Source organism: Pelophylax lessonae, assembly GCF_965119305.1.
Source record: "Pelophylax lessonae genome assembly, chromosome: 4".
NCBI lineage: Eukaryota > Metazoa > Chordata > Amphibia > Anura > Ranidae > Pelophylax > Pelophylax lessonae.
This window is the reverse complement of record NC_138771.1, coordinates 583,536,243-583,556,294: the sequence shown is the minus strand read 5'-3', so window position 1 is coordinate 583,556,294 and position 20,052 is coordinate 583,536,243. Positions and strand designations below refer to the sequence as shown.

Genomic DNA, 20,052 nt, shown 5'->3' with positions numbered 1-20,052 from the left:
ACCTGAGAGGAGGTCAGTGACAGAGCCGCCAGACCAGTCTGATGGGGGGGGGGGGGTCACTGATGTAAGGGGGCACTGATATAAAGATCCCTCTATATTAGTAACCCCCCCATATCTTAATGTATTCACTCCACTGTGTAAGGTGGTCTCTGGTCACAAGATTGCCCCCCACATCAGAGTTCCTGGCGTTCCCCTTTACATCAGAGTCTGCAGGATTCTCCCCTTACAGTGCGAAGAGGGAACTCTGCGGACCCTGATTTAAAAGGGAACTCTGATGTAAAGGAGAATGCAGTGGACTCTGATATATGGGGGAACGCTGTGCTGGCTGGGTTATATTAACCTGATCTTCATGTTAATGGAGAAATATGGTTTTTGACTTTTGTTTAACCTAAACACGTTGCTAATAGCTCTATCTACATGTTTATAGTTTAAGTATTGATATTTGCACGGTTTAGCACTGAAAACAGCCTGTTTATGTACATTTTTGCACTGCCAGTAAAAAATTGGTGCCGTCCGTAAATTTTGGACGTTCTGCCAGTAAATTTCCCTCTCGGGGGTTGGCAACACTGGTGGTTTGGCACCTGAAACACAATGGCTGTATTTTTTTTACCTATTTACCAATAATAAGGTTAACTTAGACTTTCATCTGTTCTTTGGTTTGGTGCTCTTTTCTGTATTTATATGGTTTGATCTACTGTTGGGTAATCATTAGGGGAAGCTTTGCTATATGAGAGCTGCCTCGCTAGAGCTATCAAGCTTCTTTGAACTTTTCCATCAACTGACAGCACGTATGAGTTTGAGAATTCCCAATGCCTCTTTAAATATGTTTTTCTGTACTTGACTGTACAGGCTAAAACCTGCACCGTGATCTAACGAACCCCTCCACCACCTCTGTTTGCCCATTTAAAAGTCCCACAAGTTACCCCACCAAATGAACAATTTTAGTTCCCCAATAAAGAGAAACTTTACCCCTGGGTTAATTTTCTTGGCTCCCTCTTATTACCAGGACTTTCAAGCAATGGGTTAGGCTGAAAAAGCATACTAACCCATCCTGCATCCGCTGAAAGCCACCAGGTCCCACACATTCTTTCCTGGATGTCATCAGGGGGGTGGCTGTCTTTTCCAGGTCATAGCAGCTGGCCCCCTGAAGACACTCCCACATAACCCCAAAGCCTACTAGGATGCATGATATATCCCATGAGGCTTCAGGGAAAGGCAGACACATGGCCTGTGACCCACAAAAAAGGGTATCCCTCAAAAAGAACAATTTTTTTGGGTTGGATTTTGTTAAATGGTAGTTGAACTACAATGCATGGCTGTAGTAAAAGAGAGTTAAGGTCCACTATAAAGTACCAGTAACAGCAAATAATAGTGCCTCCTTTCCTCCAAGCTGTACAGATACCAGAAGAGCAGCATAGGATCCTGTTTACACATTTTGTTCTCAGGTTTATTGGAATCCAAGAAGCAGCTTGAAGCAGGTTGATGCAGCTTACAAGGTGGTCTACTGCATCTGTCCCTAACTGATCTCAAATGCAAGCTGGGTGCACCTATAAAGCACATTTAAACATTAACACACATTGTATGGATACGATTAGCCACCACTCACACTTGAGCAAAGCTTTCCAAACAGTTTTGTGCTTTATTTGTGTGCAAACTCACATTTTTTTAAGCATTTTGTATGCGCTGGTTCTGTGTTTTGAAGCTTCAGCCATTTTTTGCTTTGACCCGCTTGCCATGGTTTTTGTAATGGGCATTACTGGGATCTAAAGGTTCTTCTGGGTCCTCACTAAGTAGATGAAAGTCTCCACATACTGTACAGCTTGGACACAGCTGAATCCTCCATTCTGTTCACAGGCCTGCGGTTGCTGGGGGGAGACAGAACCTGAAAAAAAAGCTCCACACTTTTTCAGACACTAGCATTGAATTTAATGGGGCCAAAAAACTTGAGTATTTTTTTGCGAGTCAAGCAGTAGCATGATGCTTAGGTATGAATAGACGCTTTTTAAAGTGTATGTTTGGTCAAAATGTAAAATCATATATTAATTTCCACACTGTATTGCAATTATCTGTAGCCTACTCCTATTACTCTAAATTATCTTGAAGTTTGTAAACTTACTTTATGAAGAGCCCCACACATTGCCCCCCTTGGCACTACTTCTGACTAATAGGTCTCCTGGGTCCTGTTCTTGCCACCATCTGTAGTGTAATGGGGTGCACAGGGCAGTGATCAATTAACTTTCTGGCACCCATGTGGCAATTAGTAATCCTTTTAGTATGGGGCCCCCAGGGTTATCATGGTATACAGAGTGGAATACCAACACAACACTCTATAAGTGACCCAGGGAGTAGCCCAGCCTGGCATAGCCAGAGTACAGTTTACACTTTCAAACCCTTTCTGCTTCTCCTATTGTGTTTGCCCTGCTAATATTCCCCGCATATATCCATGCCCAGTGGTTGTCCACGACTGGTTAAGATCAGAGATCATCCACACCAAGATTCTCTTTGGCACTTTTGCAGTACTTAGCTTAAACAAGTTGCATACAGTCCAATCATGACAGAGGAGCAGTTTGGAGAGTTAGACCTGATAACCTAGGCGGGGTGTTACGTCCCGGTATTCCTCCAAGGAAGGAATGCAATCAGTCTTAGTTCCCAGTTGCAAGACCCAAAGTATCCCCCTTAGGGGTAACTGGACTGGCGTTGGCTTTCTGACTACATGGTCTTCCATGTACTGGCCTCAGGTGAGAAGAAGATGGTGCTATCCTGCGGACTGATAGCTGTGTACTGCCTGACAGCCTCCGTCCTCTTATACAGTATATGCTTTCCAAAGGTGCCCTCTAACTGAAAGGGGCAGGGTTCCTAACATCAAAACTCCTTCTTTAACATTGGCAGCATCTTGTGTTCAAATGGGGGATTACACTCGTGCATTACCCTACAACACACAAACAATAATTAGGATGTATGAACATCCCATGGAAAATATATATAATGTTAAGTTAGGTTCACACTACTGCCTGTTGGGATACGCACAGAAATGAATTGTTAATGACACCATGTGATTCGGTGGGGTGTGTTTTTGCACAAAAAAGTGTTAGGGACTTTTTCCCAATTTTATCGCATGTTGGGCAACCCTTTGATATGAATGGATTGCCCTACATGTGACGCGAGGGAACACGTGACGAGATTGCACCTGTAGTGAACTTAGTCTTAGGCCCATTTTAAGATATAGTAAACATGTTGTTGTGGCTTTAAGATGCAGCAGTCATCTGCAGTTTGCTGAATAAGTACTTTATTCAAACACTGTAAATATTCTTTACTCTGAAAACTTAGGGGAAATCATTTTACTTGTTTCCCATCATTTAGAAAAAATACTCTTAGTGTTCTGCTTTACTAATTATTAATTGCAGCTCTCTTTTTCTGTGTGCTCGGCATAACTGTACATCCTCCCTGGAGTATTGAAATATGCTGCAAATATACCCCAGTTTTTTTTAGAGTGGGGGTCATGTTAGACCTTGTCTTGTCTTTAAGCTACACAGGAAATTTTAATCTCTTGCTAGTATGAGGGTTGACCAATTGCTGTAATCACCTTTTTTACAACATGTTGATTTCAGTGTGCTGCAAATGGGTTGATCTATCACAGTGTTTTTCCACCTTGTTGTAGTCAAGGCACCCTTTAGAATTTTGTACAACCCCGGGGCACACCAGTCTTCGTTCACACAAGGAGGTGCGTCCGAGCCCACTCTATGCTCATGAAACATGCAAAAAAGGTGATGGCATGATTTTTAAATCGAGCCCTATCAAAATGAATTGTACTGTGGTACCATGCTTTTAAGTGGGCGCAAACAAACATGCAATTGGTGGATGCATGGGGGTGCCATTAAGCAGCCACTGCAAAAGGCAATGCATTTTTGTGTGGTGCGGGGAAAACGCACTGCACCTGGTGTGAAAAAGGCCTAAAATGTAGTTTGTAAGGCAGAGTTAGGCAGTTATTCTGTTGTAAATCCCCCCCTCCAAAAAAAAAAAAAAAAATCCCCTGTCTAGAACAAATCCTCCCCTCCTGACACAAACCCTTCCTCCTGAAACAAACCCCCCCCCCCCGCTAGCTACAACCCCCTCTTCCTAAATCCCCACTTCTAGCACAACCTTCCCCCCAATACCTCCTCTTTTCCCTTGCAGCAGCAAAATAACAGAAAGCCCTGTACAATCCGACCATGAAAGGGTTACTGTGTTAAGTTCTGTGCACAGAGAGGAGGGAGAGCACGTCATATTCCTCCTCTGAGCTCTTTCCTCCTTCTGTGCTGTTATCTGTATTTTTCTGGCAAAAGTGAAAGCTGTGCGGGACGCCCGACCTTCCCTTAGTAACCAATGACCTCATTGGTTGGTAGGATGCGGGCGGGCAGCTACATTTGCACTCAAATTGAAAAATTTAGTTTGAAGCCCCCTTTTAAATATATCCAAAATCAAGTGGTCTGCAGTTTTCTCCACATACTGTAGAAATTGCAAAAGAGGGCTAACTAGTAAGACCTGGGTGGGCAAAACTTTTGCAGCCACACTACCCTGGACATGGCCTAACAGTTCAAGCAGGAGCAGCCTGCCCATTAGGGGCGCAGGGGCGCCCCCCCCCCATCCATGCGTCCGGCCCCCTAATCTACATGCAGGGGCGCCAGATGCATGGAGTTCAATGGGGATTTTTTTTTTTTCTGAAGCACGTGATTAGAGCCAGAGGCTCTAATAGGCTTCAGAAAAGGGTAGGCTCAGAGCAGTTCAACCCCCGAGCCCACCCAGTTGTGTGACAATAGCGAATTAATATTTGCTATTATCACACTGACTCGCCTCCCAGCCAATCAGGAAGCGGGTCGTGAGACCCCTTTTTTGATTGGTTAAAAAGAGACGTGATTTACTGGCCATTGGCCAGTAAGTGATGTCAGCTGGAGGAGATGGTGGAGGTGGTTGGCCTGATCCTAAAGGCTGCTGTTCCTTCATCACTAAAGCCGCTGTGAGGAGGCACTGTGTGGATCTCTGAAGCTGAAAGAGGGATTGATGGTGAAAGATGGCCAATGATCAGCAGCCTTGTTTTTTCATTTCTCTCTGAAGCTGTTGTGAGATGGTGCTGTGTCAGTGGCAGGTGCAGACCGGAGGATCAATAAAGGCGCTGCCAGGGAAACTTGTGTGCACTGCAGAGACAGCTTTCAACTCGCTAAGGCAGTCGTGAAATGCATTTCGCAGGCTAAGAATCGCATCCTTCTTTCCATAGTGAGTACAGACCTTAAAGAAAGATCCTAATGATTGTTGCTGCTTATATCCCTAGCATATCTTTACTAGTGCTCACCAGGCTTGGGTCATTGCTGAAGGTGTCCCAATGCTGTTCATTTTCTGGCCTTTTGTTGGAGAGACTGTTATGAGAATTAGTATATCCCATATCAAGGGATCTTATGAAAAGTAGGAGGGGTCAAAAGGTCTGGCGCCCCACCATCCTAAAACTTCACCAGCCGCCACTGAGTTCAAGCTTTTGCAGAATGTCCATCCTGCTCCTTCCACGTGTCTGGATTTCTTCTTGGCTCCTTATTGGAGAGAGCTTTGACCTTTATTTCAGTGCTGTCTGAGTAATTTCTTTGCAGGCTTGAAACTTCTAGCCTCTCTAAATTACTTTCTTGAGTTTCGAGAACTAAAGGACTGTTGTCACCTTTTCCTTTCTTAAGTTTTCAATCCTTATTTACCTCTGGTTATGCTTTGTATCGCTTCATCCAGCCTTTTCTTCAAAAAGACTTTCCATTAAAAAATGTTGAACACAAGCTCTGCTTGCAACCCGAGTCCACTGCCCAATGCCTGAGCCATAAGGCCTTCTTCTTCACATTTACTGAATCAACCATGAAAGATGCACCATATCAACTGCTATCAACACAATCAAAATCAGGTGCCACTGTTAACACTTGTAAGGCCACTATAAAAGAGGTCCTATTAATGTTCAGCTCTAAGACTGAAGAAGTAGGTGGGGTGCTGCGTGGTGAGGAGACAATAATTCACACAGGCAGGTACAATACAACTTGTATTGAAGAAAAGCAGTAAAAGTTTAGAACACACGTAATGGGGGTGGGGGGGAGGTCACCCAACCAGGCACACTCACAGTTCAGCAGCAGCACAGGAACGGATTCCAGGCAGAATGACAGCTTCTGTTGAGAGGGGACCGAATGCGGCCTGGCCATCAGGTCCTAATTTGGAGAATGTCCAAAAGAGATGCAACACTGGGCTTACCCTCCTAATCAGGAACCTCTCCCTAGCACTGTTACTGACTCTCACAGGTGGGGTATTTGCCCTACTCTGTCCATTCGCCAAAACGCGCCAAGCCCGGGAACCAGGATGGCTGCTTGAGTCACATTGGATGGGAACAGCATTCAGTAGGATAACTCCCAAAGTGACCCAGGAAACCATAGAGGAACCTTGTTCCTCCTGACTTCCTCTCTTGCTGCCGTGCAGCTGGGAAATAGCGCAACCTGCTGGGGAGAAAGTAGACCTGCCTACATTCTTTTGACGTTACTAGTCCAGGCCTCCAAGGCTCTTGCCATTGAAGTGCAATTGTTGCTCAGCAGGCTAAAATATATCTTTTTAAAGCCCTGATCTACCCTTCTGTCCATCAGTTCTTCAAATGAAATAGCAGTAGTATTGAAAGCATCCACTCCTGATGGAAAAATCGTACATTGCAGATTTATCAGATCTGTGAGGGAAGAAAGCTTTAAAATAATCACATTTTGCTGATTTGCAGCCTGAAATAAAAACAGGCAAAGTTTTTGTTTTATCCGGCTGTACTTACTCAGTGCAATTTATAACATCCAAGTCCAAGATATAACACCAACAGGTCAGAAAAAAACAATTAAAAAATAGAATCACTGAGTTGGAAAAAGGATCACCCCTTCCTAAAAAATTACTTGTAAACTCAATCAGGTGTAGCTAATCACCTTCTCAATATCACACAAAGCCATTTGACTTTCAACTGTAATCAGCTGTGGTCATTTTGATTAGCTCAGCATAAAAAGAGCTTTCCTGGAGAATTTCAGTCCCTGGTAGTGCAGTTGAAGCAAACAATCAACTATGGGTGGCAAGGCATTGTCAAAAGATGCCCTGGATAAAGTTGTGAACAGGCACAAGTCAGGAGATGGATACAAAAACATTTCAAAGGCTTTATCAACGCCTAGAAGCGCAGTGAATTATATTATGAAGAGGTGGAAGGTATTTGGTACAACACAGACCCTCCCTGAATCAGGTCGCTCCAAACTGGATGAAAGAGCCAAGAGGAAACTGGTCAAAGAGGCTACCAAGAGGCCTACAGCAACTCTGAAGCATTTGCAGGAATTTATGAAAAAGAGTGGTCATTGTGTGCATATCACAAATTCACAAATGTGGATTGTATGGGAGGGTTGCAAGAAAAAAAACCACTCCTTATGAAAGGCCACACTGAGCTTTGCCAAAACACACCTTGAAGATTCTGAGGCCACATGGAAAAAGGTGCTATGGTCAGATGAGACTAAAATTTAATTATTTGGCCTCAACACCAAACAATATGTCTGGCGAAAATCCAATACAGCTCACCATCCAAATAACACCATTTCTACAGTAAAGAATGGCGGTGGTAATATCCTGTTATGGGAGTGTTTCTGTGCAGCAATGACTGGAGCAGTTGTTGGGATAGAAGGAAAAATGGATGGGGCAAAATGCCATCAAATTCTTGAGGAAAATCTGCTGCCCTCATCCAGAACGTTGTATATGAGAAGAAGGTTTACCTTCCAACAGGACAATGACCCAAAACACACAGCAAAAATGACCACACAGTGGTTGAAGGAGAAAAAAGGTGAATGTCCTTGCATGGCCTAGTCAGAGTTAAGACTTAAACCCCATTGAAAATCTGTGGAATGATTTAAAGACAACAGTCCACAAACGGATACCATCAAACTTAACTGAACTTGAGCAGTTCTGTAAAGAAGAGTGGGCAAATATTGCAGTCTAGATGTGCAAAATTAGTAGAGACCTATCCCATCAGACTAAAGGCTGTAATTAAAGCAAAAGGTGGTTCAACAAAATACTGACATAGGGGGTGATCCTTTTTCCAACTCAGTGATTCTGTTTTTGATTTTTTTTTTTTTTACATATTGGTGTTATAGCTTTCACTTGGATGTTATAAGTTTCACTGAGTAAATTGTGAGGGATTAGCTCGGTAGCGGGTGTGGATAACCCCTTTTGGGGGGGGTTCGTCACACAGGGAGATAGCCGAGGAGTGGTTGAAAACAACAGTTTATGGTTTATTCTTCCAATTTCTTCAAAACAGTGCATGCAGCAAAAACATCAAAATAAAATAAAACACAAAATAAATCCTGGCCACTGTGGGCGTCTACCTTCTCACACACCGGAACCTATCTAAGGAGTCTTCCCAACCTACTCTTTGGGCAGACCCTGCTGGTTCTACAGCAGACACTCAAATGTCCATTTGTGTTTTCTTTACACAGAAAAAATTCAACACCTCACCTTTAGAAGTCTCTCATCTGACTGCTCTCCCCAGCTTACACAGCCTCAGGAGACAGCAATCAATAGACTCCCTTTAGACAAGTTATAGAGATCTTAATTGCCTCATTCTGAACAGCTGAAAGTGTTCTCAACTTCCGTACACCTTCCTGCCTACCTCTGCAGCCGACACCTGATAGCAATTAGTGAATTGTCTAAACCAAGCAGAAATATATCTCCCGTCAGTGACAACACCCATAGATTTTCCTGACTTCCTGTCACATACCCCCCCCTCTTGTTTCAACCCTAGGGTTGGGACACAGGTTGACAGGCACGCATGTGCACGGGACAAACCATCTGCATTCCCCATTTGAACACCGGGGCGATGCGTTACCACAAAACTAAATTCCTGAAGGGCCAGAAACCACCTATTTATTCTCCTATTGGTCTCCTTGTTCTGTGCCATCCACTTCAATGGGGCGTTATCCGTCACCAGTTCAAACTGTCTACCCAGGAGGTAGTATCGGAGAGAATCCAAGGCCCATTTCACCGCCAAACACTCTTTCTCAATGGTGGCATAATTCTCTTCATGGGCCTTCAACTTTCGGCTGAGGTACATAACAGGGTGTTCTTCCCCATTGATAATCTGGGACAGTACAGCTCCTAAACCCACATTTGATGCATCTGTCTGGACCACAAAGTCTCGTGAAAAATCAGGCGACTTTAAAACTGGCTGGCTACATAAGGCCTGTTTTAAAGCCTGAAAAGCTGTTTCTGCCTCGGGAGTCCATTTGATCATGACAGACTCCTTCCCTTTGGTCAGATTGGTCAGGGAAGCAGCCTGTGAGGCAAAATGGGGAATAAAACGGCGATAATAACCTGCAATCCCCAAAAATGCACGAACCTGTTTCTTGCTGGTGGGACGTGGCCAATCCTTAATAGCTTCAACTTTGTTTATTTGGGGCTTGATTAGACCTCTACCAATGGTATACCCCAGATACTTCGCCTCTTCTAGCCCAATGGTACATTTTTTTGGATTGGCTGTAAACCCAGCTTTCCAGATGGAATCCAACACAGCCTGAACTTTTGGTAAGTGTGAGTCCCAATCCTCACTGTGAATGACCACGTCATCGAGGTATGCAGCAGCATAGGCTAGATGAGGCCGAAGGGTCTTATCCATGGTGCGTTGGAATGTGGCAGGAGCATTCTGTAACCCAAAAGGCATCCTCCGATATTGGAAAGATCCGTCTGGAGTTACAAATGCTGTTTTTTCCCTGGCCGACCCCGAGAGAGGAATTTGCCAATAACCCTTGGTAAGGTCTAACGTGGTCATGTACCGGGCAGTGCCTAGGCGATCAATTAGTTCATCTATGCGGGGCATAGGATAGGTGTCAAACTTAGTGATTTTATTCAGGCGGCGAAAATCATTACAAAACCGCCAACTTCCATCTGGTTTGGGCACTAAGACAATGGGACTGGACCAATCACTATTTGACTCTTCTATCACCCCCAACTCAAGCATTTTTTTTACTTCCTGGCGAATGGCATCTCGCCGGGCTTCTGGAATTCTATAAGGCTTTAACTTGACCTTATCCCCTGGGGTGGTGATAATGTCATGTTTAACTCCCGAGACCCAACCTGGCAGGTCTGAAAACTTCTCCCTATTACGGAGCACAAATTCTTTAACCTCCTGTTTCTGAAGTTTGGACAGAGTCTCTGCTATCCCAACTTCAGGGACAGCCAGGTGAACTGGAGCAGAAACTCGGGTAGTCTCAGCGACCAAGGACTCTCTATCCTTCCATGGTTTTAACAAGTTCACGTGATAGAGCTGCTCAGGTTTTCGTCTTCCTGGTTGGCTAATTTTATAATTCACCATCCCTATTTTCTCCAATACTTCATAGGGCCCCTGCCATTTGGCTAGGAATTTACTTTCGACCGTGGGGACCAACACCAACACCCTATCACCAGGTGCAAAAGAACGGACCTGGGCCCCACGATTGTAAATCCTTTGTTGAGCCAACTGGGCTTGGGCTAAATGTGCCTTCACAATCGGCATCACTTGGGCAATTCTATCTTGCATTTGGGCAACATGCTCAATCACACTTCGATGAGGGGAACTCTCACTCTCCCATGTTTCCCTGGCAATGTCAAGTAGGCCCCGGGGGTGCCTCCCATACAGCAACTCAAACGGAGAGAACCCTGTGGATGATTGGGGAACCTCTCTTATGGCAAACATCAGATAAGGGAGCAGATAATCCCAATTCTTTCCGTCTTTATCCACCACCTTCCTCAACATTTGTTTTAACGTTTTATTAAACCTCTCCACTAACCCATCTGTTTGAGGGTGATATACTGAGGTACGTAACTGGGTCACTTTCAGGAGTTTACAAAGTTCTCTTGTCACCCTGGACATAAACGGGGTGCCCTGGTCAGTTAGGATTTCCTTAGGTAGACCCACCCGGGTGACAACTTGAAATAACTCCTTGGCTATGGTTTTAGCAGAGGTATTTCGGAGAGGAATCGCTTCTGGGTAACGGGTGGCATAATCCATTATCACCAAGATGTGCTGGTGCCCTCTTGTGGACTTCAGTAAGGGCCCAACCAAATCCATGGCGATCCTCTCAAAAGGAACCTCGATAATGGGCAGGGGTACCAAAGGACTACGGAAATGGGGCATGGGTGCATTAATCTGACACACTGGACAGGAAGAGCAGTACAATTCCACTTCCTTAGTGATCCCAGGCCAATAAAACCTCTGGGTGATTCTCTCCCGGGTTTTTTCTGCTCCCAAATGTCCCCCAAGAATGTGCCCATGGGCCAGTTCCAAAACCATCTTGCGGTACGGTTTAGGCACTACCAGTTGCTCAACAGTGTCCTCTATCCTCTGTGACACTCGATATAAGAGGTCCCTCTCAATAATGAAGTAAGGGAGGGCAATCCTCTCGTCAGGGTTAACTAGCTCCCCATCTATCTTCACTACATTCTCCCGGGCTCTTAGCAATGTGGGGTCCCTCAATTGCTCAGTGATAAAATTTTCTCGGTGCACTTTAAGGTCATCCAACCCTAACGGCCGCTGTTCCTCTTCTGAGGTAGCAGGCTCCTCCCTAGGGACTGGTGTTTCCCCGGCTAAGACTGAGCACGGAAACTCAGGATAATCCTCACAGTTAGAGGATTCTGGAGTAGAGGGTTCAGGCTCAGAAGAACCACCTACTGGGGAATCTGGGCAATCCCAGAGTTCCCAGAATTTTGGGAAATCCCTTCCCACAATGGCGTCATGTGGCAGTTTGGGAACTAAACCCACTTGGTGACACAAGTTACCGAGGGAGGTTTCAAAGGAAACTGTAGTCACCGGATATTCTCGAGTGTCCCCATGTACACAAACTACCGCCATTTTCCTAGGATGTACGTTTTTTTTCACCACTAGATCACTTCTCACTAAGGTAACCAGGCTACCTGAATCCAACAATACCACAACATCTTTACCATCTAAACACATTCTATATAAAGGTTTCTCATTCCCCTTTACTGCAGTGTATGTGGTTGCAAAAAAAGACTGTCGTCTCTCTGTCAGAAAGTCACAATGCATGGGTTCATCATCCACTGGGCAAACCGCTGGGCAAACTGCTGCTACATGTCCCTCTTCCCGGCAACGGTAACAAATCAACCTTCCAGTCCTCTCCTGTGGGATGGGTCTTCCAGGTCGCTCTCGCCAAACATTAGTAGTAGTCCTACTAACACCTCGAGTTGCTCTTTGGATCCTCTCTCCACCCCCATCCCCTGACGCAGTCTTACTTATAGGTGGGGAGGGTCTGGTCTTGGGGTGAAAAGTCTGTGCATCTCTGGAAAAAGAGGTCAAATTCTCAGTTGTTAGGTACCTTTCGACCAGGTCTACTAATTTGTCTGCGGTTTCCGGACCACCATGGCTTACCCATTTCTGCAGGGTGTTAGGAAGAGACCTAATAAATTTGTCCATGACTACTCGCTCCAAAATTTCTGGTCCGGACAGAATTTCTGGCTGCAGCCATTTCTTAGCCAAATGGATGAGGTCATACATCTGCGACCGGGGTGGTTTCTTCAGCTGATAACTCCAATTGTGGACCCGCTGAGCACGGACATCCAAGGTTACCCCAAAACGTGCCAATATTTCCACTTTTAATCGATCATAGTTTTTTGCATCTGCAAGTTCCAAGTCAAAATATGCCTTTTGGGCTTCTCCAGCTAATAGGGGGGCCACTAGTCCAGCCCACTGTTCTTTAGGCCAACTCTCTTTCTCCGCTGTTCTTTCAAACGTGGTCAGAAACATCTCAGGGTCCTCATCTGTAGTCATCTTTGGCAATAAGTGGTTTACCCGAAAAGTCGGTATGTTACTGGCCTGACTCCCAACCTCGGTCTGCTGTCTCTGAAGCTGTTTCACAATGGCCTCCATTTGCTGCTGGTGTCTCTGTTCCACGCCTTCAATGGCCTCTCGGTGAGCTTGTTGTTGAGCTGCAAAGCTCCGCTGAAAATCCGCATTTGCCTGCTGTTGAGCTGCATTTGCCTGCTGTTGGGCTGCATTCGATATAATCAGTTGTTTCAGTATTTCCTCCATTTTTTTGGGTTTACTTTAACTGCCCGCGGCACTCCACCATATGTGAGGGATTAGCTCGGTAGCGGGTGTGGATAACCCCTTTTGGGGGGGGTTCGTCACACAGGGAGATAGCCGAGGAGTGGTTGAAAACAACAGTTTATGGTTTATTCTTCCAATTTCTTCAAAACAGTGCATGCAGCAAAAACATCAAAATAAAATAAAACACAAAATAAATCCTGGCCACTGTGGGCGTCTACCTTCTCACACACCGGAACCTATCTAAGGAGTCTTCCCAACCTACTCTTTGGGCAGACCCTGCTGGTTCTACAGCAGACACTCAAATGTCCATTTGTGTTTTCTTTACACAGAAAAAATTCAACACCTCACCTTTAGAAGTCTCTCATCTGACTGCTCTCCCCAGCTTACACAGCCTCAGGAGACAGCAATCAATAGACTCCCTTTAGACAAGTTATAGAGATCTTAATTGCCTCATTCTGAACAGCTGAAAGTGTTCTCAACTTCCGTACACCTTCCTGCCTACCTCTGCAGCCGACACCTGATAGCAATTAGTGAATTGTCTAAACCAAGCAGAAATATATCTCCCGTCAGTGACAACACCCATAGATTTTCCTGACTTCCTGTCACAAAATATAACTGGATAAAACGAAAAAAGTTGTCTGTCTTCATTTCAGACTGCAAAGCAACAAAATGTGGTGATTTTAAAGGGGGTGATGCTTTTCCATACCCACTGAAAATGCTTCTAGTAAAGCATCTGGAAAAAGCTAACAGTGTGGACAAATGTTAATTTAAAAGAGAAGTATGGGATTTTTTTCTTGTGATTATAGTTACCTAGGTAGATGCAGCTTCGGAGCAATGCTACATCTGACCCCTCCTCCCCCCGCCCACGGCTCTAAGGCTGAGAACAGAGCGTGCAGACACCACTGATCGCTCGGTTCTCAGTGCTCCCTGAGCAGAGAGCTAGGGAGTCAGTCACCGGTTCTCTGCTCTGTTCCCCCCGCACTCACTGGAGCACTGGACTGTGGAGGGGGCGGGAACGGCCGCTTAGGTTCTCAGAGGCTGAACCAGGTGCCGGTCCAGGCATGTGGGCAGATTCCAACCACAGTGTCGCGATCTTGCCCCAGCCTAGACCGGCACTGTGAGGGGGGTCACAGGAGTGCAGAACGATCTGCACTACTGTGATATACAGGAAAAGTACAGCCAAATGAGCTTTGACTGTACTTCTCCTTTAAGAGTTACTAAGCATCTCAGAGGTGAGCCTATGGCTGGATGCATGTGGGTAACTAAGAATGCGAAATCCCTCCATACCTTGGGGAGTGATACCTTATCTCTTTTACAGGAAGATGGTGGGAGGTGCCCTTGGCTAGCATGACCGTTGCTTGGGGCACATCTGGGGCCCTGCTTACAAGCAGAAGACTCTGCCATCATCCTGGGTGGGGTTGAGTGGAGGAATTGGCTAATATTTACCGAGCATTCACTGAATCCAATAGCCATATCAGGCTTAATGCCAGAAGGCAACAGATTGTGTAATTTAGACTACAAAAAATTGGGTTGTGCCACGTAGGATGCTTCTGAATCTGGAAGATTTACCTGGGACATTGGACATCCCAGGAGAGGCTGGACCTGATTGAAGCACCATAGCAAGGAATAGCTGGAGGAGCTGACACCTAGGACAGTATGATACAGCAGGTCCTATATGATGACCATTTATCCTATCATGGCTTTGTGTTATATACACTGATCAGCCACAACTTTACAGGCATCGTGGTTTGATGTGTATGGGTTGCCTTACTGCAGGCCAATCAGGGTGCCCATGCTGACTCGTGTCCACAGCCAAAATCACCTATAATGGGCACGTGAGTATCAGAACTGGACCACAGAGCAATGGGGGAAGGTGGCCTGCCTGGTATGATCCTGGTATGATCATCATGTGTATGGCCAGGGGTGTGTGCGTTGCTTACCTGGGGAAGAGATGGCACCAGAATGCAGTATGGGAAAAAGGAAGCTGGTGGAGGTAGTGTGATTAGTTGGGCAATGTTCTGCTGGGAACCCTTGTGTTTTACCATTCATATGGAGGTTTCATTGACACGTACCACCTACCTAAACATTGTTGTTGACTAAGTACACCCTTTCATGGAAATGGTATTCACTGATGGCAGTGGGCTCTTTCAGCAGGAAGCTGCAAATTACGGTTTGAGGAACCCGAGTTTGAGGTGTTGGCTTGGCCTTCAAACTCTCCAGATCTCAATCCAATCAAACATCTGTGGGCTTGGTTGCCAACAGTCCCGATTTGGCCTGGGACATTCATGGAATTCAGACCCATGTCACCCGGTGTCATCACGGGCTCGCTTTCTCGTTCTTCTTTCTCTCTCCTTCTCTCTCTCTTTACTTTTTGCTCTCTCTTTCTTTCTCTCCCCTCTTTCTTTCCCACTCTCTCTTTCCTTCTCTCTCTTGTTCTTCTCTCTCTTTCCTTCTCTATCACTCTCTCATCCTCTCTCCTTCTCTTTCCTTCTCTCTCTCTCTCTTTCCTGCTCGCTCTCTTACCTTCTTTCTCTCTTTCTCTTTCCTTCCTTCTCTCTCTCTCCCCTTCTCTCTCTCTCCTGCTCTCTCTCTCTCTCCTTCTCTCTCTCTCTTTCCTTCTCTCTCTTTCCTTCTCTCTCTCTCCTTTTCTCTCTCTCTCTCCTTCTCTCTCTCTCTCCTTCTCTCTCTCTCTTTCCGTCTTTCTCTCCTTTTATCTCTCTCTTTCCCCATCTCTCTCTCTTTCCCTCCCTCTCTTTCCTTCTCTCTCTCTCTCTCCTTTTATCTCTCTCTTTCCCCCTCTCTCTCTCCTTTTATCTCTCTCTCTCTCTTTCCCTCCCTCTCGCTTTCCTTCTCTCTCTCTCATTTTCTCTCTCTCTTTCCTTCTCTCTCTCTCCTTTTCTCTCTCTCTTTCCTTCTCTCTCTCTCCTTTTCTCTCTCTCTTTCCCTCTCTCTCTCCTTCTCTCTCTCTCCTTCTCTCTCTCTCTCTTTCCTTCTCTCTCTCTCTTTCCTTCTCTCTCGTTCCTTCTCTCTCTTTCTCTCTCTTTCCTTCTCTCTCTTTCCTTCTCTCTCTCTCTCTCCTTCTCATTCTCTCTCCTTCTTGCTCTCTCTCTTTCTCTCTCTCTCTCTCGCTCTTTTTCTCTCTCTCTCTCTTTCCTTCTTGCTCTCTCTCTCTTTTTCCCTCTAGACCACTCCCACAAACAAAAGTCCCGCCCCTATTTAAAATAATACTCCTCCTATAGGCAAAAAAAAAGTGTTCCTAGAAATTTTTAGAGAATGTGGGCAAATATGTGTGGAATGTGCTGGAAAAATAAGTCTGATCCATGAAGGCCGCACCTCCCAACTGTTTGTATTTATAGGGGTCTTCTGCTGATACCACAGCGTACCCCCACAGGTGTAGTGGTGTCAATCCCACAATGGGTCAGGGCTGTCATGGCAGCTAAGGGGGGGCCACTCAGTGTTAAGTGGGTTATGGGGGTGGGTTATATACAGTTATAGCTGGTTGGTGTATACATAGACATAGACTGGCCATATCATACTGTAATCTTCATGGCTGAAGCTGCAGATCAGTGATCTCTGCTGGGGACACTCCCTCCCTACTATCCATGCCCACAGCCAGGGACTGTCCCTTCACCTAGACATGACATCTCACTGCTAATAAACATCAAAATGGTGACAAACAAGAGGCCGCCTCCCTCTCAGGAGTCTTTCTTTAATCGGCACTAAGATGGCGACACCAGCTCCGCCCCCATCTCTTCCATAATCACCATGGCAACAGCTTCAGCCCCGTCTTATCTCCAGCCATTGCTGAACGACACCGCCCCGTTCTGCCCATTACCTCCCCGTGGGCGGTGCCAAACACGCCTTCCTTCAACACGAACCGCTTTACTGATTGGCCGGTCGCCAGCAGAGGCTTCCTCTGGGGGGAACGCCCACACTGACTAATGTGAGGAGAGTCACCGAAACCGGAAGCGGTACCGGGAAGCAGCAGAGACGGGCGGAAGCGGTGGGATCTCTCCGGTGTTCCCTGCGGAGGGTGAGGAAGTGGGGGGTGTGTGTGTGACTGGAGTGTGTGTTCTTCTATGTGTACAGTGCAATGATTACTGCACCCTTCATCCCTGTATTCTGTGTGATGGAGAGATCATGTATGACACAGGCTGATCCAATACACTCATAATACTCTGCTGTATACATTTATATATATATACACTCTCATAACTATATACACACACAGTGTATGGGGGGCACTTCACTCATAATACTCTGCTGTATACATTTATATATACATACACTCTCATATATATATAATTTCATCATCAGTGTTGCCCTATTACTACCAACTCATCAGAGCACATCCGTGAAGGAGAAAAAATTACTTATTTTCAAAATCTTTTAACAAAAAAAAAATCCTCTTCCCAGTTTGACAGCTGGGTTTGAGGTTGCAGGCTTGATCGGTCACCCATTCCTTACTGCTGTTGAGTGGACGGGGACTGCCGCGTATCGGTGCCACCTGTCTGTGCCCATCAGGAGTGCCCATCAGGTGCAGCCTATGAGTGCTTATCAGCCTCCTCAGTATTGCCTTTATCAGTGCCGATCATTGGCGCCTTCTCATTGCTGCCCATCAGTACCACCTCATCAATGCCCATCAGTACCACCTCATCAATGCCCATCAGTACCGCCTCATCAATGCCCACCAGTACCGCCTATAAGCGCCCATCAGTACCACCTCATCAATGCCCATCAGTACCACCTCATCAGTGCCCATCCGTACCACCTCATCAATGCCCATCAGTACCACCTCATCAGTGCCCATCCGTACCACCTCATCAATGCCCATCCGTACCACCTCAACAATGCCCATCAGTACCACCTCATCAATGCCCATCAGTACCATCTCATCAATGCCCATCAGTACCACCTCATCAATGCCCATCAGTACCGCCTCATCAATGCCCACCAGTACCGCCTATAAGCGCCCATCAGTACCACCTCATCAATGCCCATCAGTACCACCTCATCAGTGCCCATCCGTACCACCTCATCAGTGCCCATCCGTACCACCTCATCAGTGCCCATCCGTACCACCTCATCAATGCCCATCCGTACCACCTCAACAATGCCCATCAGTACCACCTCATCAATGCCCATCAGTACCATCTCATCAATGCCCATCAGTACCACCTCATCAATGCCCATCAGTACCGCCTCATCAATGCCCACCAGTACCGCCTATAAGCGCCCATCAGTACCACCTCATCAATGCCCATCAGTACCACCTCATCAGTGCCCATCCGTACCACCTCATCAATGCCCATCAGTACCACCTCATCAGTGCCCATCCGTACCACCTCATCAATGCCCATCCGTACCACCTCAACAATGCCCATCAGTACCACCTCATCAATGCCCATCAGTACCATCTCATCAATGCCCATCAGTACCACCTCATCAATGCCCATCAGTACCACCTCATCAATGCCCATCAGTACCACCTCATCAATGCCCATCCGTACCACCTCATCAATGCCCATCCGTACCACCTCATCAATGCCCATCCGTACCACCTCATCAATGCCCATCCGTACCACCTCATCAATGCCCATCCGTACCACCTCATCAATGCCCATCAGTACCACCTCATCAATGCCCATCAGTACCACCTCATCAATGCCCATCAGTACCACCTCATCAATGCCCATCTGTACCACCTCATCAATGCCCGTCCGTACCACCTCATCAATGCCCGTCCGTACCACCTCATCAATGCCCATTCGTACCACCTCATCAATGCCCATCAGTACCACCTCATCAATGCCCATCAGTACCGCCTATCAGTGCCCATCAGTGCACATCAGTGAAAGGAAAAAAAAAAAGACGACTTATTTGAAAAAGCTAATAACAAACAAAAACAAAAGTGTTTTTGTATTTGTTTTTTTAAGTTTCAGTCTTTTTTCGCTTTGCACTAGGCATATTGCCCGATGCCCCAGACATGGACTTCTGGATGCTGGGCAGCTGATTTAAAAAAACTGGATCCTAACAGTTTTAGCTGGCTCCCAGATTCTAAGCAAATTTGTCAAGCCCTGATTTAGATGTTGATTGGCAAACTTCAGATGGCCCTGTAGATGTGCCTTCTTGAGGAGGGGGACCTTGCGGGCACTGCAGGATTTCAATCCATGGCGGTGTATTGTGTTACCAATGGTTTGTTTGGTGACTGTGATCCCAACTGCCTTGAGATCATTCACAAGCTTCTCCTGTGTAGTTCTGGGCTGATCCCTCACTTTTCTCATGATCATCCTAACCCCAGGAGGCGAAACCTTGCATGGAGCTCCAGACTGAGGGCGATTGATGGTTGTTTTGTATTTCTTCCATTTGCAAATAATCGCTCCAACAGTTGTCTCCGTTTCACCAAGCTTCTTGCTGATGGTCTTGTAGCCTATTCCAGCCATGTGCAGGTCTACAATCTTGTCCCCAACATCCTTTGAAGTAAGAAATTCTGTGGATAGATGTCTTTTTTATACACATAACGAGTTGTCGTTCACAGCACTTCCCTAAATTGGCAGGACTAATCTGTGTACCCCATGAGCACATACTATAGCCAGTCTGTGGGAGCCACAATTATTGTTGGTTGGTAAGGGATCAAATACCTATTTTTCTCACTGAACTGCAGCTCCATTTAAAACATTTGTATTAGGCTTGGTTCACACATCTGCGATGCGGGAACCCTGCAAATCCACTGCGGGTTCCCGCATCGCATTCAAATCACAGGCAGTTCACACTGCCATATGCGAATCGCTGGGGGTGTCAATACAAAATTAACGACACCCCCAGATCAGTTTGCATATCACAGTTCGGACATGAATCCGATCGCATAGGTGTGAACCACCATGCGATCCGATTCTGGTGACGACCCAAAAAAGGGTCCTGTGCATGTTGTGTCTGAATCTGATGTGAATTCAGCCATA

At 46.1% G+C, this 20,052-nt stretch overlaps 1 protein-coding gene across 1 annotated transcript in view; it reads left to right on the top strand.

The window, feature by feature from the left end:
* Positions 1-16,994: 16,994 nt before the first annotated feature.
* Positions 16,995-20,052, top strand: part of GIPC1 (GIPC PDZ domain containing family member 1) — a 57,323-nt gene continuing 54,265 nt past the window's right edge. Inside the window, exon 1 of the mRNA XM_082255604.1 lies at positions 16,995-17,126. The gene's annotated coding sequence lies outside the window, so the exon portion shown is untranslated. The remainder of the gene's footprint in view (positions 17,127-20,052) is intronic.